The sequence below is a fragment of the Helianthus annuus genome, chromosome 4 (assembly GCF_002127325.2).
Source record: "Helianthus annuus cultivar XRQ/B chromosome 4, HanXRQr2.0-SUNRISE, whole genome shotgun sequence".
Lineage (NCBI taxonomy): Eukaryota > Viridiplantae > Streptophyta > Magnoliopsida > Asterales > Asteraceae > Helianthus > Helianthus annuus.
Genome location: NC_035436.2, coordinates 10,940,663 through 10,966,374, shown reverse-complemented (window position 1 = coordinate 10,966,374; position 25,712 = coordinate 10,940,663). Strand labels below are relative to the sequence as shown.

Here is a 25,712-nt window from a genome sequence, read left to right as displayed (position 1 = left end):
CCACCTTTATTACACACTAGTATGGGAAGCCCCCACTAGCTATACTTATGCATTACGTTATGAACTTACTTTCTGTGAACTCGCTCAACTAGTTTGTTGATTATTTGCTGCATGCCTTGCAGGACCTTAGGTATATTTGGAGCTTGCACCAGAGGAGAAGCGGGTCGTTGTGGACAAGGACATATGAATGCATATTAAACACTGTTACATTCACACATTGATACTTATGATTTGGGTTTTACATTTAATGCTTCCGCTACATATATAACGTTTGGTTTTGAACATCAATTATACTTATGATTACTATAAAATGCTATGTTTGATATAATTGATACTTTGATCCTGGTCAGTCACGCCTCCAAGCGGTGGTACTCCGCGTGTGGGATTTTGGGGGTGTGACAAATTGGACCGTGGCCGGGTTAGGGTACAGATTATTGCGGATAGGGCTTATAACATCACAGTTTGCCAATAGACGGTCTATTTCGTCTTGAAACGTGATTCCTTCAGGTTGTTTCAAGCTCTCTCTGATCTTTATTCCCTTTTGCCTAAGGTCTTTCCCTACCTCTATCTCTGGTTGTTTAGAACTCTCTCCAGTCTCTATTTCTTTCCCTTTACTCACAGGATTTTCTATTTTAGAAAGTCTCCTAGTGGCTGGCTTCCTCCTGCGTACTTTTCTCCATCCTACATATCTTCTTCTCTTTTTAGGTTTCGCTTTTTCTAGCGGTGGAGCTTGGAATTCCAGGGGTTCCTCTATGTCAGCAATATAACCAGTAAAGTCGTGGGAGACTTCAGTAAAGTCATGGGAGACTTCAATCGATACTGGGTAGAGGTTGAGATTCTGGAATGCTTCCGATATCTCATTCATGCTGCATAGCATATATGCAAAATGCACAAAAATGCTAAGTTAAAACTTTGGAGCAAAGTTTTACAAATAAACAATGAAGTTTTATTGCATATTACTTTGTATAGAGGACAACAGAAAAGAAACACACTAGGATTTATTTATTTACTGAGTAGTAATTTTCTGCTAGACTAATCTTATTAGAAATTTAGAGATTCGCATTTTCTGCTACGGTTGCTAGCATATAAAGATTTGCCCATTTTTCATCTAGTTTATCTTCCCAAGGTGAACTATTGTCTATTTCCCGAATTTCTGGATTAAACCTCATTTTCTTGGATTGGGTTTTCTTCCCTTTTTCCTTACTTCTCCTAAGTATCGAGTTTCTTTTACTAGAAAAAAGTGGCATTTCAAATTGGGCTTTTCGGACAAATATTCCCTCGTCCATGTGTGTTGGATATTTCGAGGAAGTTCCTTTTTCCTGGGATGCAGTATCTAATTTGTGGTAGATAGCAGAAAGCTTTTATTTACCCATACTGTACTAATAAATAACCAATTAATAAAACACATAATCACAAAATGGCAACTAGTAAATTAAGTATTTTGTTAAATACTTAATCAGTAAGAGGCTTAAATCAGTGGCTCGATCAGTGGCTCTGATACCACCTTTTCCTGTCACGGCCCTCGGCCCGGTTTGACCCGGTTCAAGAGCCGCGAGGCAGGAATCCCGTGGTATTTAATTTAGATGACAGCGGAAGTCTTTTAATACAGGGTCTTTTAATACTAAAAATGCCCATTTAATATATTATATGAAGTTTAGGGATATAATCCCATAATTTACAATAAGATGATTTCACAAGGAAATCTTTATTTCTCAAAACATGCTTCTTTTATTTATTCACATTGAGCCACTTCTCAGAGCTTGTAGTGCTTCACGACACTTTTCTTGGATCACAACAGATCACCTGAAACATGTTTGAAAAAGGTTTTGTCAGCGGGGAAATACTGAGTGAATCATTCAGTTTATTAAAAATGATGCTTTGGTTATAAATTACAGTATTAAGAGCGATTACAATGTTTCTATATGTCAATCAATTACCCACAGTACTTGTCACTCGACCGGATCGGTGACTGTGGTCATATCACTGTTGGGTCCGTTCACCCGTAAGTGACGTAAATCACTAATAGGTCCGTTCACCTAATAGTGACGTATCATGTTTTAGGTACGCCCACCTAAACTGATAAAAATACTAGTACTGTGCACAATACCCCACATACCGGCTGTAATTTGAAGACTACAAAGACTTAATCCCTGTAATTATAACTTTAGAAAATAATTTGGAGTATTGTAAAACAATTGATAAAAAGAGAATGACTCACATTGCAGATTCAACGAGCAAAGTATAAGCCTACTGATTAGCCGTTGATTTAACCTAATTTAACAACAATGCACACACAAACGGGTTAGTAACTAATACAGCAGTTACATCAATTCACGAGATTAAACCATCACAACGATTAGTACGGTGCAATACATAATAATTCACCGGATTCACAATGAATAACAGAGCATAGTCCGAATTCGAACAGCACTCAAATATTCAAATCGAAATCACGACGAATAATCAAAGTATAAGCTCAATTTGAGCAGCACTCGGACAATCGTTGGATAGTTATAATCGATCGGACGTTGAATCATAATAGCGATCGAGTTATTACCCTTATTGCGGCAGCGCTTCATGAATTAGTGTGTGGTGTGGACTGTTATTGCTATAACTCGACGTAAACAGTGAGTTTGGACGTCGTTTCAAGGACAGAAAGCAAGTGCCAATGTCTGCTATTTATACTGATTTTTGGGCACGCTTACGGACCGTAAGCCACTTCCCTTACGGTCCGTAAGGGAAGCAGTCTATTTATAGGCAGCCTAGGTTCGGGACTAGCTTTGCTGAGTTGACACTTTTCTCAAACGAATTTTAGACAGCAAGTATTATAGATAATCGTCAACTAGGTTTTACCCCCCTGAGTTTTAGGGGCCCTGATCCTGATTCCGTTTGTTCTGAAAATTTTAGGGTTAGTGCAGAATTACTTGGGTGTCTCAATTAGGGTTTTCTTAATAGATAATTACCATCCTAATTATGGATTTTAGTGAGAGTTGTTACACTTGGGATTTGTCCGTGGCTCTCCGTGCTTCACGTCTCGAACTCTGGGGCGCACGACGAAGGAATGTCGTGACGTCGGGCTTGAGCCGACCTAACCGAGTCGAAACCATGTCGAACCGAGCCGAGTCGCGTCCACACAAAGTGTATCAACAATTAATACTAAAAAATTACAAAGGATAAATTACACTTTCTTCCTTTATGTTTGTATCGTATTGCAATAGATAACCTTTAACTTAAATAATTACAGTCACAATCCTTTATTTGGAAAACTCGTTATATTTTTCGTCCTTTGAGAATAACAAGGTTAAAAATTTCAGTTAAATATATTTGTATAAGAGTACTTTGGTCTTTTTATCAATCTAACTAAAATATCTTCTACTATAATAAAGCAAAAGTTTTTCCTACCACGTGTCAACATTACAAGCTCTCTCTTTTCTTTTCTATTATGTGTCATTTCCTCATATTTTTCCTTTTTTTTAGAAAACCTTAAGTCAAATCATTATCACCAAACTTCTCAGTCTCTCTTCCTGTTTACACAGGAACCCTATGCGTTTGCAGGTTTCCTCAAACAACATCTCATTCAAAATTCAAATTCATTATTACAAACCAAATTCCAAAACCCAGAGAAAAGAGAGAGAGAAGAGACGAGCGACCCATGTTTCATCTTTTCAAAAACCCTTTTCCCAACACGTTTTCTTCAGATCTTCGTTTTTCTTCGTTGTTTTTGACGATTTCGTTTACATATTCGTGTTGATCGCTCTTTGATCTACGTTTTGTGTATGGATTTGATGTGTTTTGATGAAGCTTTCGTCAACGATCGTTGCGGTGATCAGAGGTTAAGATCTAGATTTGTTGTTTCAGAAGGATGAGGTTCGTTATAGATCTTATTCAACATATTTTGATGATTATTTGTTAAGATTTAGATTTGTTGTTTCAGAAGGATGAGGTTCGTTTATATTGGTACGAAATAAGGTGTTAAGTTCTATTTTTAATTTTTGTTGTTTAGGTAATAGTGATGAATTTCAGTTGAGAGATGATGGTTCCGTTCATGATTTGCCCGCAATTCTCATGCTCTTCAAAGTTCCAGCTAAGTTTATTTTTGATTCAGAATTTGTGGCTTCTTTATTTTGAAAACACGAGAGAAACACACGGATACACATCTAGGATTTTTTAGATTCATTCTTCCGATCTCACCTTTTGTTTTTCTCTGTTGAAATATTCATAAATAAATAAAAATGATATATTAATTTAGTTTGCAACCACTTTTAATTGTAGTTTGTTCATGTTGCTTACATAGTAAGATTGTGTAGTAATTTGGATCGTTCATTGGAGTTTAATTTATGCCCTTAACTGTTATTTATATGCTTTTATTTTACTTTTTTGTTTGATATGTTTTTATATTGTTGCATAGTTGAGTAGTTTTGCAATTTGTGCTTTGTAAATCTTGCAATTTGAGCCCTCTGAAATACTAGAAATATGATATTCTTATGCTCAAGGTTAAGTATATGATCTTAAGCATTATTTAATCAGCGTAATTGAAATAAGCTGACCATTTTTATCCACCCATGAGGATTTTAGGACGGATTAAAGGGTTGGGTCGGGTTGTTTTGGCCCATTTTTAGTTCTTAGTATCCGTTTGTTCTTGCCTTCGAATATGACAGTTTGCTTCTTTCTTTCAAATTACTTACTCATTGGTGTATGCTTATTGGTTAAAATTTGACATCGTCAGGTCGCTAAAATTTGGACATCTAACAATTTATTAAATTTGTTATCTTCTTATAATCAGTTATGATTTACGTATTTAATTATTAATTACGGGTTATACCTTAATTCTAACAGCTTAACCAGGCTAATCTAGGTGAACTGGGTCGAATGCTTTGGAAATAATCCGAATGTCATTTAAAAAAATGCATAAAATGAAAAAAAAACATCTTCCAAATAAGCATTTGGCCAAATTGGCACATCTTTTGAGGACAAATAATCCATGTTTATCGCCGGCTTTCTATGGTTCTCAATTTGTTTAACACACGACTTTTTATGCTTCTCAATTTGTTGCATATAACCCTTTGAGGTTATTTTTGGTAATCCGTGTATCACTTTGTGTAGAGATGTAAGAAGGCGTTGTCGTGGTTCTTGACATATATATCAACTCGTGTACATCTTGATTTACTTGGCCCTCTCAAGGTAATGTGCTAAACCAGCATTATAGGCAAGTCATTTGGGGTTAAGAGCTGCTTTTATTTACTTTATAATTTCTTTTATGATATAAAACCATGTCTACTTCCAACTTGATACAATAATATAGAGAGCATTTGACAATAATCATCATTGTTGATCAATAGAGTAAGTTATCTTAAAGTTGTAAAAGAACATGCTTGTGTGCAAACTCTATTTACATGTATGCTATGTAGCTTATACCGGTCCATTGGTTAAAAATAATTTTCTTAGAAAGACCAAGTAAATGTTTCTCATGCAATATGTTCACACATAGTACTCTAAAAGTTGATTTGATGATTGATCCGTGTTGTTGGCATTATGGTCTTATTGTATTATTTTTTTGTTGCGAGATGGTGGATGCCATGAAGCAAGTAGCAACGTTGGATATTGAATTGCCTATTGAGAAGAGACACATGCTCTTAGTTGTATACAAGAACGTGGTGGGTTCATGTAAGGGTACTTTGAATAACTCATAAAACGGGTATAATCGAGTTTTTTAGCATCATATATGATGCCTGTTTTCTTTTGGCATTCACAAGAATATTTTGAAACTTTCTTGACATCAGTCATTCAGTCTTGTGTATGCATTAAGAGCCGCTTTTGAAGTAAATGTCCTAAGTAATTCAATTTCTATTTTTTTCTTCTTGGTAAGGTTTGCCAAATATGGGTCTTAGCATGACGAGATATCAGGTTATAAATCATACAAAAAAATACTGTTATAGATATAGATTTTTTTAACGCAACCCATGACCCGTGAAGCTCACGGGTATATAACCTAGTTTTATAAATAAAACAAAAATCAATCAATAAATAAACACCTGCATCTTAACCCATTTCTCCCCCTTTCAACTTCATAAAACTCCAGATCTACATCTAGATTTCTCTTCAGGTTAACAAACCCACTCTCAAAATCAAAACTTTTTCAACACCCATTTATCATTTGTCGATTTCAATAAATACCCATTTGCTAGTTTTCACAATCAACCCACTTCATTTTCACATTTACAGATCTTGAACATAATGGGTTCTCTAACCCTAAATCCCCAAATCGCCAATGTCGATCCAAATCCCAACAATGTCAACACGAAAACACCATACAGGATCTACATAGGTTACGATCTGAGAGAAGATGTCGCGTATGAGGTTTGCCGCTACTCAATTCTTAACCGATGATAAGTACGCTTTGATGTGTGTGCAGACTGTTTACCCAAGGAAGAATTGGTCATCGATGGTGTTGTATAACTGTGGTCACCCTAAGTACAAGGTTTTGAGTCTAGAGGTTGAGAATAAGGAGTAGGGAGTTTCTGACCCATTTCAACTTCATCAATAAGTACAACAATAAATACACACATGAATGGTGACGAATCCAGCCCCTCTTCTATCGTCGTCGGCAAGCGGCGTCTAAACCAACAAGGTTTCTTTGAATCTTGATTTGTGAATTTGTGTAAAGTATGTCTGGAGAAGTGGTGTTTGTTGAGGGTGTGAGAGAGAGGAGAAGGAAGTGGGGGTTTGTTATAAAGAGGGGGAGGTGGTGTTTGTAGGATAAGGTGGCGGTGGCGGCGGCTGCATACGGTGGTGGTGGTGGTGTAGGTTGGTTAAAGAGAAAGAGGGGGAGAGAAATAGCTGAGATTTGGATGAATCAGTCTTAAAAAGGTGAAATTACCAATTTTATATAAAAAAGTAAAATTACCGATTTAGCCTCATGTGCAAAGCAGATGTTCTAACTTAACTTAAAATTTTAACCTTGTTAGTGCTAAAGGATGAATGATGTAACGAGTTTTCTAAATGAAAGATTGTGAATGTAATTAGTGAAGTTAAAGGGCATCCATTGCAATTCCATACAAACATAAAGGACGAATAATGTAATTTACCCAATTACAAACCTACAAACCTAAGTCATCAACAAAAAAGTTATCTCTCTTTGCATATACTAAGACAACAGAAAGATTAGATGATTTTATGGTCTTATAGAATAAGTATTATGTAATAGAATATACTAAGGCGAAACCAATATACAAAGCATCTATCTTTGCTTTCTGTTGCACAAATCAACATTTATCAAACTAATTAGTTTAGTAAACATTGAAAAAAATATCAAAATAGCAACAGAATTACCATCAAAATGTTGCATAGTTCACTCCAATTACCATCAAAACGTTGCATAGTTCACTCCTAAAGCAAAATGTCTATTTCCGAAAATTTAACATAAATAGGATATTAAAGCATAAAACCTAATCAAGTAAGATGTAATGTCACGTAATATAAGAGATTAGTGAATCAAATTTAAGCAGCAAGTTATACATAAAAATTTTATCATTCTTTTGCAAGGTTAAACAGGCCGTGCAGGGGTTGACTGGAATGATGTCAGTGTGGGTTAGTGTTGAAATCTTTGACATGAATAATAATATGGGATGGGTTTGGGTTGCACATTTCAACCACCAATACGCAACTCATCAACCTTGTAATCCGCCATGTGAGTTTCATAGCCCCTACTTTACTGTTTTTTAATACCTTTGGGGGGGGGGGGGGCATGAATTTATTTAAAGTATGATCGCATGAGTATATTCTACTTTATGTGTTTCATGAGTTCTCGATGATCTCAAGACTACAAGGGAAAAGTTCTCATGTTCTCTTTCTCCACTGTAACCATTAGCAATGGATTTAGCCATGAAATCTTTCGAATAGATCTATTGGATTGCCCCCCCCCCCACTATTGGTTAATAGCGCTAACCCGGTAAAGACAAAGAGTGCTTGAACTTTTGAAAAACTATATCTCATTAAAGGGAGTGGTTTCTAGAAGATAAGGTGTTTTTGTGTTTTCTGGGTGTGATTAATTTCATTGTGTATAGATCCCTCTCTTATAGGAATTTTTTGGGGCGTAAACGGGACCTTTTTATTGTAATAAATGATAGTAATAAAGTAACTGTCTTTTCAGTTACTGTTTTTGTACTTACATCTTCTAAGTTTGGCGTTTTTTAAATGGTCTTATGCAGACCAACATGACAAAATACAATAATGGAGTAAATAAAATATTAAGCAGGAAAAATAATTTTTGTTATCTTTGGCCTTTTGTTAAGGTTAACCATTTTTAGTATTATTTTGGCGTTTTGCTACTAAAGATAGAAATATATCATTTAATTATCTTAAAAAAAAGAAAAAGATAGAAATATATCATTTAATTATCTTAAAAAAAAGAAGAAGATTACATAGAAGAAAAAAAAAGAGGAAAAAAAAAATTAAAATACTTCGTCAGAAAGTACTTTATCTGAATAGTATCTATCATTTCACACCCCCAAAATACCACATGCTCCCTCGCGAGGCGTGTAACATACCGGGATCTAGCCACCAATCATATTTAACTTATAAAGATATTTCAAATAAAATTTCATTTATTTAAAATAAGTGTTACAATACAAGATTTATTATTCAGCGGAAGCATATTACATTTTGTTATGAGTTTCATAAAGCAGGTGTATAAAAACCATGAGACTTGTCTTGTGATTCCTTTGTAACTTGACCCACGACCACTCCAGCATCCCAGACAGCAAGTTCCAACAACATGTACCTAAAGGCCTGCAGAAAAATGTGTATGAGACAACGCTGGTGAGTTCACTGATTTGTTAAACCGTTCATTATCGATTACCGATTCATGTTATGTTATGCTGTGTTATGTTGATAACAACTTGATACTGCAGAAGGCCCTTTTTGGGTTTCTCCAATGCTCTATTAATCATTTGTCATTATTTAAAGTTATTAGTTCACGCCCGTCGTATCCAGGTACGTCGTGAGGGTGTCAAACCTAATAGCGCTATCAACTAATAACCCCGTTGCCCTACAAGCAACTAACCCGGTAGTATGATGGGACTTAAGTGATAGAGAGTGAGTGTATTATCCAACATTAACATTTACAGAAAACCGTTGCATATCCCCTACAAGGACATGCGTATGTGAAATCCGCCTCACATCCCCTACAAGGATGTGGGTATTTGAAAACCGCCTCATATCCTCTGCAAGGATATGGGTTTATGAAAATCCATTTACAAGTTTTGCCAGTTTGATTGTCTCCACCGGACGCATGCTTGTTTTGAGAGAAGTGAACTCTTGGTTTGCTCGGTATGACTAGTTACTTGTTCACACTTAATCAGTCAAAACCTATGATGTTCATGTACACGTAATCAGTTTACATTCACGTTGTTCACATATATCATGTATCCAACATACATGTTACGCGATTAGCATACAAGTAAGACACACGTGCTTATGCAAGTCGTAACTGTTAATCATGCAATCCATTGATCTATAACGTTTGTCGTAGAGTCACATAACAAGTGTTTTGTTCCCAAACAATTTTACGTCCCATGTTCTTGACATATATCAGCATTCACAGATGTACTGTTTATTCATACGGGTTAAGTCAAAGTTCTCATGTGACTAACACTATTACCATGCAACTGATAGGCTTTCCAACTACTGAATTCACACAGTTTCGTTCAACATTATACACATCATACAGTTTCATTCTATTATAAGAAAACAGTATAGCATGTAGCAATTACACATCTCTAACACCAGCTGACATCTCATGTGAATGTCATAAAGTGACCCATAACCTAACAGGTGAGTTTGTTATCCATGCTAGTTAAACCAACCTTCTTATTCTAATCAACATGCAATAAGAGTATATTATAGACACCAACACTTATTAACATAAACATCATCACTATCCATTGTTCTCATGTCTTCCTTCTCGACGAAATACCCCAATGACAACAGCCTATGCTCTTGACGAAATACCCTGTTTCGTTGGGTTGAAGTGTGCGACGAAACACTATGTTTCATCGGGTTAAGATGTGACGAAATACTCATGTTTCATCGACTGGTATTTTTTGTCGAGGGTCCTTCTTCCTCACAGTTCGTCATGAACATCAATAAGCCTAATCATTTACAGGTTCCGATTTATTCATAGTTATGCACAAAGATAACACAATATTCATACAACAACAGGACCAACAAAATCGTGCCGTGAACATGACTAACTACGAGACATCAGATTTCTATTATGCATGTTCCACTTTATCGGATTAAACTATAATATATCAAAACCCTAATAACATGCAAAGATCATCACTCTACATTCTACAACACAATTTAATTAGTGGGGAATGCAATACATAATGAAAGACGTACTTACCGAGGGGTTTTATAAATACATGCTAGATTGAACGTGGAGGGCTCCACCAAAGGATTGGGCAGCCGCCAATATTATCAGGTGGAGAGGCATGAGGGTGCTAGGGTTGCTATCTCATTCCATTATAAGTTTATAAAATTCATCTACCACTGCCTATAAGTGTTTATGTTCGAGTGATGCGGCTGGGCCTGTTTGGGTTCCGTTTTGGGCTCCAAAGAATTGGGCCGAGACCCACTTAACTAGATGTGTGATCCTTAAAGCGGTGCGCGACTCGATAAGACACGCGACAAGATTTATGGAATCCTTAAATACATATGATAACTCACATTGCTCAAATAAATAACACCCTAAAAGATCAATCTACGATTAGCGTCAAAGACACTCGATTATAACGTGTGATGAGACATGGAGTGTAAATATGCGAGCTAGATATCAAGGAATTCAAATAACATTAACCTTGAAGGTTCGGGTTGTCACGCATCACTTATGTCATCTTCTTCCTCCTCGTTGTCTTGCATTAACTCTAATTTTGAGTTTATTTCTGTGTTGGTACAAGTGGCGTTATGCAATTCTTCCATGAAACCCAATCGCTGCTTTGTCATGACGTTCTCTAGCCAATATACTTCCTCCTATCCGCTGTCGTATGTAACGGTCACCATGTCTGTTACATCATCAAAACGCCATGATGTCATGACAGGGTCTGGCTTCACATCTCCTTTGATTGGTCCAAATTTGCTTGTTAATGCTTTCATAAGCATATGCGTTTCATGGCATTCGTTGTCTAGAGCGATGCCAATGGATAAGATTTACCTCTGTATCTCTTCTTGCAATTTTAGAATTGCCTTGACCGTCTTAACATACACCCTCCTTCTGTTGTCAAAATGGAGGACGTATCGCCTGATTCCCAGAGTGTATCTCCACGAAACGATTGTTGCCATTTTTGACGTTTTGTTTAAGTAGGCATTTTTGGTTAACGATTTTTTTTTGTAGAAAATGGATAGATTGAAGTGATTATGGAAGCAATGTTTTATGTTTGTTTATACAATGATGTTTTTGGCACGTAATTTAGGAGGGAATTTTCTAATCAATGTTAATAACTGAAATTCAGTTATTTGTGTTCTTTCATCTACCTGTAATATTCTCCGCGTTTTAATTTTAAATTTTGGCGTTTTGTTTTTAATGCTGTTTTATTTTTTTGTTTGGCGTTTTATCATTTGATGGCGTTTTGAATATGAGGGGTAAAAAGACCCTTTTACCCTTAATGAAGCGCGTCCCACCTAATAATATTGAAGTTATTTACGAAAACGCCACTGCGCAATCTAGTCCATGGATTGTTTTGATCGGACGATCCATAATCGTTCTCACCGTTCTCACACTTTTCACCGTTTTCTCTAAATCCTGACCCTATATATATATATATATATATATATATATATATATATATATATATATATAGGAAGGTTAACATACTTCACGACTTATCATACTTCATGTAGGAGACAATGGTAACCGTTGGATCAGGGGTATAATCACGCATGGAACATATAATCACGCATGGGACCACATAATCACGCATGGGACCACATAATCACGCATGGGATCCAAAATCACGCACGTTATTTTGGTCAAAAAAATAATTACGCATGTTATATATTTCGTGAAGTACGTTAATGTACGTTAAGGCGTGAAGTACATTATATTTTCTCTCTCTCTCTCTCTCTATATATATATATATATATATATGTATGTATCTTTTGTATGGACATTTTGCCATCATGTTTTTGATCGTGACTCTCATGTTTCTGCTCATGAGGTCGAGGTCCATGTTGCCGATGCTACTAATGCTGTTAGGGATCACGTTGCTTATGAGGTTTCTATGGAGGACCCTCGTGTGGAGGTCCCTCCCACGGTAGCGGCACCACCCATGAATGAGCGTGTGGCATCATTTCGCTCTTACCGTCTCTATCCCAGGGTTCCCTATTTTGCATACATTCTGCGGAAGCGGGTTCTCCATCATGTGAGGCCTGAGCTTATTGAGGCTAAGAAGCGCGCTGCGGTTGTAGAGCAGCGCTCTGCGGATCTTGATGAGAGGAAGAGAGCTGTTGTAGCGAATTTGGCTTCTGTGTTTCCCCCACCCTTCAGTAGCCTACTAGTACAGGATGTGGCCGGATGTTAACCTTTTGATTAGATTGTAACTTGTATTTTGAGGATTTATACCCTCACTTGTTTTGTACTTTTGAAAACAATGTATCAAGTTATTGAAATCTACATTATTCTGGCATTTTTAATTCCGATTTGGTTGTCGTTGATATGTTTGTTTGGATCGATGTGGTTGTTTTGGTTGTTATTATTATTATTATTATTATTATTATTATTATTATTATTATTATTATTATTATTATTTTCTCTCATGGTTGACATTTTTATAGATAAATATGTGTCTCCCACTCTATTTAGTATTGTGTATTAGAAAGGAAGCATGGCGGCAATAAGGAATACTACCAACACTACTTCAGGAAACACACTTCCGACTACCTCTGTGGAACTGGCGTAAGTGATTGCGCAGGTGGTAACTCATTATGGAGCCGACCATGCTAGTTGTAGTGGTGGATCTCGACGCATTGGTCGAAGTGTATCTGATGACATTGATACTTGTAATGGAGTTTGTTGATGCACTTTGTGGATGCGGCTCGGTTCGGTTCGGCTCAAGACCGACGTCGCGAGTGGACCTACAGAGTTAAGTAGATCCTCCGCTAGTGGACCTACAGAGTTATTTTTTATGTTGACAAAGGGTAAGATACCATTTACAATCGTTAGTATTGACACTTGTGATATTAGTAATGCAGAAGTTGGGATGTTGGAGTAGCCGTGGGAGTTATTCGTAATTTCTACATTACCAATATCACAAGTGTCAATACTGACGATTGTGAATGGTATCTTACCCTTTGACAACATCAAAAATAACTCCATTACGAGAATCAGTGCCGTCGAGTCCACCTCAACCAGTGCCTCGAGATCCACCACCACCAGTAGCACGGTCGGCTTCACGCTAAGCTATTGCCTGTGCAATCACTTGCGCCAGTTCTTCTTCAAAGGTAGTTGGAAATGTGTTTCCTAAAGTAGTGTGGGTAGTATTCCTGAAGTAGTGTGGATAGTATGCTTTTTTATAAAATTCACCGAAGTTACAATGACATAAATTCAAAAATCATGCATCACAACGCAAGTTCCATTTTAATCATTTTATACATTTTATTAAAAGCTCCAACTACTTTGCCAAACACCATATATCTAAAAAGCTACAGTCACCAGCTACTTTTGCCAAACATACCGGTAATTAATACCATCATTTGATAATAGATGGCCAATATTTGTTCTCATTGTTTTTATACTAAACACGTTTTGTACTGTATCCATGCATACATAGTTCCAAGTTACCATATCCATGTATATCAACATATAGTCACCCCTACTTCCGGATAAATGGCCTTGAAAAAAAGATTAATGATTTAGAAACGATAAATGTTGAATGATCAATGAGAATGAAAAGGATGTATGAATGACACACCTATAACCTAAAAAACACACATTCGGCTCACGCTATTGGCGAGCACCTGCTGAGAAAAAGGCATATAAAAAGAATGCCAATAAAATCTAAAAATGAAGCAAATGTAATAAACTATGGCGTAAACTCTAGTTGTGCTTTATAACAAACCATTACTATAGAGTTGTAGAAAGGTTCCTCCGCTGTAGATTCCATATTAAAGGTTAGAAACACGTCGTAAGTATTATTGTCATCAACCCCTATAATGTTAGATCCATGAAAAAGGGAAACAATTGAAGAGACAAAATATAGAAATATCAAAAGGAATGTAGTTTTCTATGATTGTCGATTAGGATAAACAAAGATCTAAAGATGCACTTGAATTGAAAAATGAAAAATTGAGCTTACCAACCGTAGAAAATAATAAAAATCATTGGTTTTCGATTGGTGCGACGGATTATATGGATGGGAACGAGAAGATGTGGAGAGATGGCTAGAGCATATATGGATGGAGATTATATATACAGATACAGTGGTTGAGAAAGAAAAAAAATTATATTGAATTAAATGAGTTAGCTAGGCAGGTGAGAAAGTGTAGATTTCATTTATATTTGCACTTATATAACTCTTCTAAAAAAATCTGTTGTATTTAAAGGGTGATCTCTGTCTTGAAGAATGGTATACTAAGTAGGTGAGGGAGGTAAAGGCTTCATTTACTACAAAGCTCAAAGGGGTATGGTGTCCGGACGATTTGTTCTTCAAACATTAGCATGCAAGACGAAATGTGAATATTAATATAGGTGATGTTTATGACATTCAATTAAGGATGTTGCATGGTTTGGGTGGAATGTAGGCTCGTCAAATCAATGTAATAGTGTTTGGGAATGTGAGGATTAATTTTGAGATAATCACTGAAGATTAATGGTTAATACCAAACTTTAACTTCCTGTTGATATTTCTTAATTAACTATTCTATATTTAGAACAAAAAGAAAAAATATACTGTTTAAAAATATTTAGAGCTTTTTAATTTAAAACATACTTAATTTTTGTATGTCCTCAATTATCATAAAATATAAAGATAATTAATCTAAGCTAATCTACTATTAATATAGAGAGAATATGTGAGATACATAAATGATTTGTATTAGAAGCCATTTATTTATACTAGAACGCTGCTCATGTGATGCTGCGGTGAAGATAGACAGGAGTATATGGTTGGTTTAGTTCAATTATTAGTCTCTACTGTAACCGAAGTCATTAGTTGATCTATCTTATTAACCAATCAGTTAATTGATTTGGTTTCTTTGGTTAGATTGTCGGTCATTAGTTCGGTTAAGTTAATTTGGTTAATAACCAAAACCGAACTTGCCTAAAATTTTTGCTTAGATATATATGATTTGAAGGTATAAAAGCTAGAAATATATAAATGGTGTAGTTCCGATTTGGTTTATTTCGGTTAACTAAGGGTACAAAAAATACTGCTAATCAATTTTAAGGTAATGAAATTTTCGGTTATTTCAATTTTCAATTGATTTTGGTTCTATTTCATCTAAGGGTTCAATTATTGCTCACTTCTAAATATTTTTAATCACGTAACACATCAAAATTTTAAAATTGAAAAACACGAAGACAATACTATACTCAAATTAAATAAAATAAAATAATTGTTTTTATTGTGTAAGTTTTTTATATAGTATTAACGTATGAAAAAGTTATGGCATTTTAAAAAGGGATATCGGCCTCCAATAATCACTACTAGACGTCGTTAGCTATTGGCAGTCACGCCTTTTTTTATTCCGCCTAACAGTCCTACCTTTCAACAATTTTTCCTCCACCGGTTATTGGTTAAAAAACTTAACGGAGTTAAGTTTTTTTCTGAATTACAAACGGACGTTTTAAGGCTTTTGATCAGAATGAGGATACGAGTCTACTAATGTAAAACTTACCTCGAAACGGTGCTACAAACGACTTGATTTTAGTAATTGGAAGTTTAAACACCCGGCTTGAAGCACCGTTTTCGTCATTTTTGAGCATAATTTCAAGGTAAGTTCTACGTCATTCGACTCGTATCCTCGTTTTGATCAAAAGCCTTAAAACGTCAATTTGTAATTCGGGAAAAAATCTTAACTCCATTAATTTTTTAATTGAGGACCGGTGTATGAAAAATAGTTGAAATGTGGAACTGTCAAGGGGAATAAAAAAAGTGTGACTGTCAATTGCGAATGACGTCTAGTAGAGAGCCAGAGATTATTAGAGGCCAATACTAAGACAATACCATACTCAAAACCTTTATTTCCTCTGCACAATCCCAGAGCTTATGAGTTGCTGGATTTTGTTCATCAAGAGTGGATTCTTCAAATGATACACGCAATGATTCAGCCTGTGAGTGATGATTTCATGATTCAGCCTAGATCATTATATAAATATCCAGTGATACTATTGAAACACTATTCCACTGTATATCCTTTCTTCAATCAATTAATAACATGTCAGTTTTGGGCATCAAAAACTTCAAAATTGTGTACCAGCAGGGAAAACCCAGCTTTATAGACAAATCATTTTCTGAAGATACCAATTCTCATATTTCCGTAAAAGTAAACTTAAGTTCTCCTAAAAATTAAACAAATTCATATCAATTTTTATAGAGTAAATTTCTATTTTCGTCCCCTGAGGTTTGTCTATTTTAACTAGTTTCATCCAAAAATCTAATTTTTAACAAATCCTTCCCTATGGTTTTAATTTTATAACCTTTTTCGTCCAAATCACTAACCAGAGTTAATTTTACATTAATTCATTAAAACACTAAAGGGTATTTATGTCATTTGCATTCTTCCCCAATAAAAGATCAGAATGGGTATTTATTGAATGACACTTCCCCAAAATCTAATTAGCTGCGATATTATAGAACCCTAATCATCATCCCCAAATGTGATTACGACCGACATCCCAAAATACGATCACAATGGTTCTTGTTGAGTGGAAGGCTCGTGAGGAAGGTGAAGAGATCAACCCATTTAAAGCTTATGGTATGTTGAAACCTTGAAATTTTAAATTTTGGTATATAATTACTTTATATGTTAAACCATTCTGGTCTTTGATACGTTTGTAAATCGCAGCTAATGAATCTACTCTGTTTACCCTACAAATATTCCACTTAGGAGAGTTTGTGAAATCCCCAGGGAGGAAGTATGTGAATGGTAAAGTCACATTCTTTGACTATGCAGATTCTGATGAGTTCTCTATGCATGAGTTAAACATAATCTTCGAAAAACCATTAGGTTACTCATTAGATGAGGTAATGTACTATCATTTTAAAATTCCTGATCAAGACTTAGATGTTGGTCTTAGATGTCTTGGTAATGATAAAGATGTTCCAAACATGATACAATATGTGAATAAGTTTAAAGTGATAAAGTGATACAAATATTCACTAAACACTAGGTCACAAAGTTGAATGGAAATTTTCAAGTTCCTGGACAGGGTAATAATGTGAAAATTCAGGAGATTATTGATGATGGGCCACCTACTGTTGTAGTGCCATGAATTGAGTGGCATGAACATGGGGATGTAAGAAACATGTCTGATGATGAAGGAAACATGTCTGACAATGAGAATGTTGTACATGGGGATGTAGGAAACATGTCTGATGATGAATTTCTTGCACATTTTATTGATCCATTCGTTCAGAATAGGGTTGATGGTGAGGGTCCATATGAAACTGAAGATGGGCAAGATGACATGGATAGTATGGTGGATAAGGATAATAGGGTTGATGGTGAGGGTCCATATGAAACTGAAGATGGGCAAGATCACATGAATAGTATGGTGGATAAGGATAATTGTAGGTCCGGGTTTCGGGATCCAATCTGTGATTTTCATGATTATGTTCATAGATGGAAGAAGATAGAGATGATAAACAAACAACTTTGAATTAATCCGGTAATAAAACATTACAAGTCGGCCCGATTAATGGAAACCGAACTAATACCAAAGAAGTATACATCCAGGGAGAAATCAAGTGGTGATTTCTCCCGGTGAGGACTCAAACCTCCTATCACTCTCTTGCACACACTTGTGCTCTCACTCTTATGTTGCAAATGACAAGGTGTTGGTATTTATACCAAACACAGGTTGCACGGTCGAAGGATTAAACTGACTGGTCGATAGATCATCTGTCGACCATCCAGCTTTCGAAAGATACACACATACCTCGAAGGATGCCATATCCTTCGAGGTCCATCTTCAACCTTCGATGGATATCTTTCGAGCTCATCGAAGGATACACAATCCTTCGATGCCTTATCCTTCGACACCAACATTAAACAACCATAAACTGTCTAGCAAACACACACGGTCAACCGAATAACCCTCTCGTTTGACCACTTCAAACGAGCGGGTCTATACACGTTCGATAGACCGTTTCACTAACTATTACAAATTCAGCGTAAAATAATAACTAATCTATTCGACAAGCATCGGACACAAAATCTGCATCAACAAATTCCCCCTTGTCCGTTGCTGTCGAATGCTGAAAATGCAACTGCAATCATCGATCTTCAGTCAAGTAATCATCTTCTCTGTGTTGACAAATTCCCCCTTGACCGATGATCCAGGTAAGTAGTATCTTGATGCTCATTGTATAATATTTCCCCCTCAGAGTACGCGCATCCGTGTTGAGTGTTGTGCAATTTCCTCAAAGGACTCAATTGACCGATCTTCCGCTGATCTTCCAATACTCCAACCGGCATTTGATAAGGGTTCCATTCTTTAACAACTGCATCAAGTCTTGATCTTCAAGCATACTACATTGATAGAGATTTCTGGCAAACTATCTTCTGTAAACCGTCTTTGTGGAATCGACCAAGTAATGCACTTTTCTGTGCAAAACATTCCACGCAGAACCCCCTTGTCTCACCAGAAAATCACAAACTCTACCACCTGTGATTGCGTTTAGAATTTTACCAAAGAAATTCAACAAATGAAAATTTTTATCCCCCCCATTTCTTTGGTAAGATCTCTAAACCTTAACAGATTCTTTCCACTTCAAAGAAACTGTCGTCAAATGTTCACCAATTCCCTCCACTGAGCGGAACTGTCATCAATCTTCATTGAATGTTCTCGGTTCCGAAAATTCACGAACATGACTTTCTTCTTTGCATAATCTAGTTGAATAAGAGCGTCCCCTGGTACCCCGTAGGATCTGACTTGTATCCCCCCAAAGACCAAAGACTTTGTGAACTCGTTAGGACCGGTATAGACGTTCCAGGTTCATGCGTTCGTCTTCAAATGCGAGAATATGACAATAAACAAAATCCTTTCGAACATTTCCGAATAACCGGTAACAATCATAAATACTGATGCGCGGAAGCGAACATATCGTGTTGTTTTTGGCCCATAATAGTCGCGTTACCATTTTTGCCATTGCATCGGTAACCGTGACTACCCCACAATTTTTCAAACATCAAGTTTTCATCATCTCTTGTTTTCATCATGCTGCATCACCCCGCACGCTCCCAAACATGACCTTTCGAAATAAAGTTTTGATCCTTCAAGGTACTGTTAACATCTTTCGAAATATGAAGATATCAAGAACTTCAAGAACACAACTACTGTGTAAAATTTGCAGATCTGATGAAAACACTTGTACACGAATTTTGATGAAGAAAACTTGAACTTTTAGGAGAAAAACATAAAACCCAACACTCGTTTTATCACAGATCTGAATATTCGGGTCCAGATCTGAGTTTTTCTCATTTTCACCATTTTTACATCTTGAACAAAAACCCACAAAAATCACAGATCTAGAGCATATGTGACTTAGTAAACGGTTAGTTTTACTAAACCGGGCACCATGGCTCTGATACCAATTGTAGGTCCCTCTCGGAGGATCGAGAACAAACCTAAACCTTGTTATACTAACTCGCTAGCGAGTGCGGAATCCAAACTAGCAAGCAAACCGGGATGATGCAAGAACAAACACAAACACACAAAGTTCACCGATTAACACCACTGTATTAATACGTATGAAGGTTCCGGTTACAAGCACAATGTTTCAGCAGAGTGCTCTCAACTTTCTCTCTATCTCTCGGTGTGCATCTCTCTAAGTGTCTACTGAAATCAACACACTGCATGGGTATTTATACCCAGCCCATGTTGTCTATCACGAAGGATCCGATAGATGGTCCGAAGGATCATCTATCGAGTACATGTCATTCGAAAGATGAGCAACGACCTCGAAGGATGATCCTTCGAGGTCTAACAGTCGAAGCATATCTTTCGAGCACCTCGAAGGATCAACAATATCCTTCGAGGAGCTATCCTTCGAGACAAACAAACAGATTACTAACAGATTGGCCAAGTCAAACTAGGAGGATAGTTGACTTGGTCAACTTACCGACTAACTTAGGACATCGTTTACATACAGACCGAATACAGACAAAGTACAGACACAAGTGCACCAACAAGCATATCTTTCGAGCACCTCGAAGGATCAACAGAATCCTTCGAGGAGCTATCCTTCGATGCAGACTAACATATTACAACTTATTGGCCAAGTCAAACTAGGAGGATAGTTGACTTGGTCAACTTACAGACTAACTTAGGACATCGTTTACATACAGACTGAAAACAGACAAAGTACAGACACAAGTGCACCAACAAACTCCCCCTTGGCTGTAGCTTTGTCTTTATCTTCTATAGCTGTAGACTCGTCTCGAACTTCGACGGTCTTTGGTCTTAGAGTTCCCACAACTCTGATGTCCTTTCAAGTCTTCAATGTCGGAGGATCTTCAAAGTCTTCACGTCTTGAAAGCAGAGAGTGTATCAACAAACTACCCGTATCATGTAGGAAGTGTGTTGACAAACTCCCCCTTAACATAAGCTCCCCCTTGAGTTATGCTCGTGAAATACTTTAACTTTATGAAGTGAGATCCTTGTGGTGTTGATGATAGCCAGCGGCAACTCGATCATCTTCAGTCGTTGAGTGCCTTCACGTCGTGTCTTCATTCCAAAGCTTTGTCATCGACCATGTTCTCCCAGCCTTTAGAATCTGCATATGCAAGAAATCTAAATGCGTAATGAGAACAACTGCTAGGAATATAGTTACCATAAACAAATGACACACGGATGACCATATCACAATCAAACACCGTCCGACAGTTGAAAGTTTAATAAATTCAACAATTTCAACCTTTAACTTTCAAAAACTTGCAAATTTCGACCGTTTATGAAGATTTAGTCAGTTTCGGTTTTCGTTCAGGTTTCAGGCAACGAAGACTCAAGTTCCAACATCGTACGATCGAAAATAAAATATAAATAAAATCTTTTTGGGTTTTATAAAATTTATATTAAAACACACCTAAAATCTTTTTGGTATTTTTGAATATTTTGAAAGTAAAGACTGAAAGCAGTAAACAAATATATACAGACATTCTTTTTGCGAGTTTCGAGGGTAAGAGAATCATATCAGTGTACGGTCACGCCAAAACGCTCTTGTTGTTCAGTTAGTTAACATTAAGATAAGCATTCTATAACAATTATCGGTATTGTTGTCCAATTAAGCTCAACTTATCAGATGTAATCATGATTAGAGGATACGTTAATGTATAATTTATACTTACCGACCGGTGTTCATCCACATCACGACACATTCCCGTATCAAGGTATGCACGAGGGTTCATCTTACCGGTGAGTATACCGATTATCATCTGTTTGACCGTATATGATGTGAGATTCTCACTTATTTTGAATTGAAAACAAGCCCTTTGTGATAGAATCACTTATTGATGAGGAACTTGATTTTCATATGCATGAGGGCACAGGAGCAAGTCCGTGAACAGGTCAGTACTTCCGTACAGCAGAGAGACGAACTTGACTCCCGGATAAATGTGATATATTATCACTTATTTGATTTGGAGATGTGATTGTTTATCACTTATTGAGGTCGAATGCAGTATGAATTATGTACACGTATGTATAGTATCATGGAAGATCTTAGACTTAGTCTATTTATAGAAGCAACCATGATACCCAGATGATAAGCAGCATAAAGACCGAATATCTCAGAACCTCGGCAATCTATCAAACGAAATTTCGGTACTAAGACCATATGCCAATGAATGGTTCCCACCTGGTCTTCAGTCGGTTAAGATTTATATCACCCTGCACACTTTAAAATGATTGTGAGCCTACCGATACATCTTATATAGAGCTGCTTATCGTTTTTTATTTAAGGTTTAAAGAGGTTTGGATAGACCACTGATGTACTATCATTTTCTCTTTTGCTCGCCAGGAAACTCATTTTTGATTTTCTATTGTTTTTGTGTTTTTGAAATTTTTCGATGTTTTTGGATTTTCAAATTTTTTGGATTTAGATTTACTCCCCCTAAAATCAATAAACTAAGACAAATTTAAAACACAAAGGTATTTACAAAAATGATTTTCCGATGATGGTTTACTCTTGCTTGACCTTAATGCCGTTTACCAATAATAAAAAGTCAAATCTTGATTTGTCAAAAGCTTTGGTAAATAAGTCGGCACGTTGGTCATCAGTGTGGACCTTAACAACATCGATTAATCTTTTCTCAAAGCAATCACGTATGAAGTGATATTTGATTTCGATGTGTTTGGTTTTTGAATGCTGCACAGGATTTCTAGTGATCTGTAATGCAGCAGAGTTATCAACGTAAATAGGTGTAGTTAGGAATTCAAAACCGTAGTCCCGCAATTGTTGTTGGATCCACAGAACTTGGGAGCCAGAACTTGAGGCGGCAATGTATTCAGCTTCGCATGTTGATGTAGCGACACACGTCTGCTTCTTGCACTGCCATGTGACTAGGCGATTTCCTAAAAACTGACATCCAGCCGTTGTGGATTTGCCGTCGATCTTACATCCGCCAAAATCAGAATCACTGAATGCGACCAATTCAAAGTTATTATCCCTAGGGTACCACAGACCGGTGTCTGGGTAAGCCTTCAAATAACGAAAGATCCTTTTTACAGCTGCAAGATGAGAGTCTTTCGGATTGACTTGATATCTGGCAAGCAGGCACGTTGGGTACATTATGTCTGGTCTTGATGCTGTGAGGTACATAAGAGATCCGATCATAGTGCGGTAATATGAAGGGCTAACAGCTTCTCCCTTCAAATCTGGAGTAATGCCGTGATTTACTGCCAATGGGGTACCAATGGGCGTTGAGTCAGACATCTGAAACCGGTTCAAGATATCTCCAACATATTTAGTCTGATGGATGAAAATCCCAGACTCCGTTTGTTGCACTTGTAAGCCCAAGAAGAAATTCATTTCCCCCATAGCACTCATCTCGAATTTATCATGCATTATGCGCTCGAAATTTCTGCACAAGACATCATTAGTAGAACCAAAAATAATATGGTCAACGTATACCTGTACCAGAAGAAGATCTCCATCTTGTTCTTTGATGAGGAGAGTACAGTCGATAAGACCCCGTCGAAAACCGTTCTCCAGCAGATAGTTTGATAAGGTTGCGTACCAAGCTCGCGGTGCTTGATGAAGACCATAGAGAGCTTTGTTGAGCATCCAAACCCGATCGGGATGGATAGGATCTTCAAAACCTGGAGGCTGTTCGACATATACCTCTTCTTCAACCACACCATGTAAAAATGCACTCTTCACGTCCATCTGATAGACCTTGAATCCTTTGAAGGAGGCATAGGCTAGAAAAATCCGAATCGCTTCGAGACGTGCCACTGGTGCATATACTTCGTTGTAGTCGATGCCTTCTATCTGACGAAAACCTTGAACGACTAAACGTGCCTTGTTGCGAATAACCACTCCGCGGTCGTCCTTCTTGCATTTGAAAACCCATCGAGTACCAATCTTTTTGTAGTTCTCAGGCTTCTCCACAAGTTTCCAAACACCAAGCTTTTGAAATTGCACCAACTCTTCCTGCATAGCTTCAACCCATGAGCTGTCTTTCATAGCTTCTTTCCACGATTTTGGTTCTTCTTGTGAAACATAACACGCGAAGGACCAGTCATTCTGTTGACCAGATTCTCTTATAGCTGAATACAAACCAGCATTCCGGTTGTTTCTCAGCTGATTACGCGTCTGCACACCGCGATGGACATCTCCTATTATGTTCTGCTGGGGATGAGTATCATGAATCCTCATTTCAGGATTATCTGGCACACGAGCATTGATACCCAAATTGTTAAAATTAAGATCAACAACCAACTCCACACCAGGAATGTGTGTAGAAGTGGATGCATTCCCTTCAGCAGTATCCACATTCTGCACATGAGGTGTATCAACAGAAGCACCTTGAACAGGAGCAACTGGAGCAGAAGATCCTTCAGCTGCATCATGATATTCATCATCTTCAGAAGACTCATTATAGTCAGCAGCATCTTCATAAACCTCATTTTGAACCGTATTGTTGACTGATGAAGAACCTTGAGGATCAACAACAATAGGTCTAACCAAAGGCGATACAGCAGCGTTGTCACTTTCTAACAACATTCGAGCCGCTGCTGATTCTTCGTCAAAGGTTGGCAGATTGAAGGAGTCAAACAATCCATCATAATCGAACATCCACGGATCACCGGGAGCCCTGACAGGACTCGTATACCTTTGAACCCTCACCTCACTCCATAGCTCTACCTTTTTGGTAGTCAAATTCCAGACACGAAAGTTCGGAGTTTGGTATCCAAGAAAATAGCCCTCGATAGCTTTAGCACCAAATTTGCCATCTGGTTCAATCATAGTACAAGGACCACCAAAGGGTTCTAGGTAAGAAAGATCCGGTTTCCTTTTCTGAAGGAGTTCGAAGCAAGTCTTGCCATGTCTCTTTACTGTAAGAACTCTGTTTAATGTGTAGCATGCAGTCGACACAGCCTCCCCCCAGAATTGAATAGGGAGTTCCGACTCAACTAACATAGTTCTCGCAGTTTCTATAATCGTTCGATTCTTCCTCTCCACGACACCATTTTGTTGTGGAGTATAACGAGAACTGTACTCATGAAGAATGCCTTTAGAAGTACAAAACTCATCCATAACTTGATTCTTGAATTCGGTTCCATTGTCGCTTCGGATCCTTTTCACTTTCAACGTATAGAGATTCTCCAACATAGTGAGAAGATCCTTGAGGATGCCAGGAGTTTCACTTTTGTGTGCCATGAATGATACCCAAGAAAATTTGGAGTAGTCATCAGTAACTACTAGACAATATGCATCACCGAACATAGTCTTGTGTTTCATAGGTCCAAAGAGGTCCATATGAAGACGTTCGAGTGGCAAGCTGACAGTGTTGATTTTCTTCAAAGGATGGGATTTCTTCGTTTGCTTCCCCTTCTGGCACGAGACACAAATATCTTGCAAATGAAAGCTTCTAACAGGCACACCATTCACAAGATTGTTTTTCACCAAATGGTTCATTTTTCTCAAGTGAATGTGCCCCATTCTTCTGTGCCAAGATATTGACTCCTTTTCCGTGGCTTTAGAGACAAAGCAGGTGACTTGCGCAGATGTTGTAATCGCCTGGCTCATATCGAGAATATAAAGATCATTAACTCTCGGAGCCGATAAGAGAATCCATTCTTGTGGAATTTTGAATCCAGGTTTTAGCACATAGCAGCCGGCATCATCAAAATGCACGGTGAACTTTTTATCGCAGATTTGCGACACGCTCAGAAGATTATGATCAATTTGCTTCACAAAGTTGATCTTGCCGAAACAAACAATACCATTGGAGACACTTCCCTCTCCAGTGATATATCCGCCTTTATCTCC

The 25,712-nt window shown here is 37.2% G+C and overlaps 1 long non-coding RNA gene across 1 annotated transcript; it reads left to right on the top strand.

Moving 5' to 3' along the window:
* The first annotated feature begins 3,476 nt into the window (after positions 1-3,476).
* LOC110935707 lies at positions 3,477-5,847 on the top strand. Its single transcript, XR_002589338.2, has 3 exons — positions 3,477-3,867; positions 4,004-5,181; positions 5,565-5,847. It is a non-coding gene; the product is annotated as an uncharacterized LOC110935707 (long non-coding RNA).
* Positions 5,848-25,712: the final 19,865 nt, after the last annotated feature.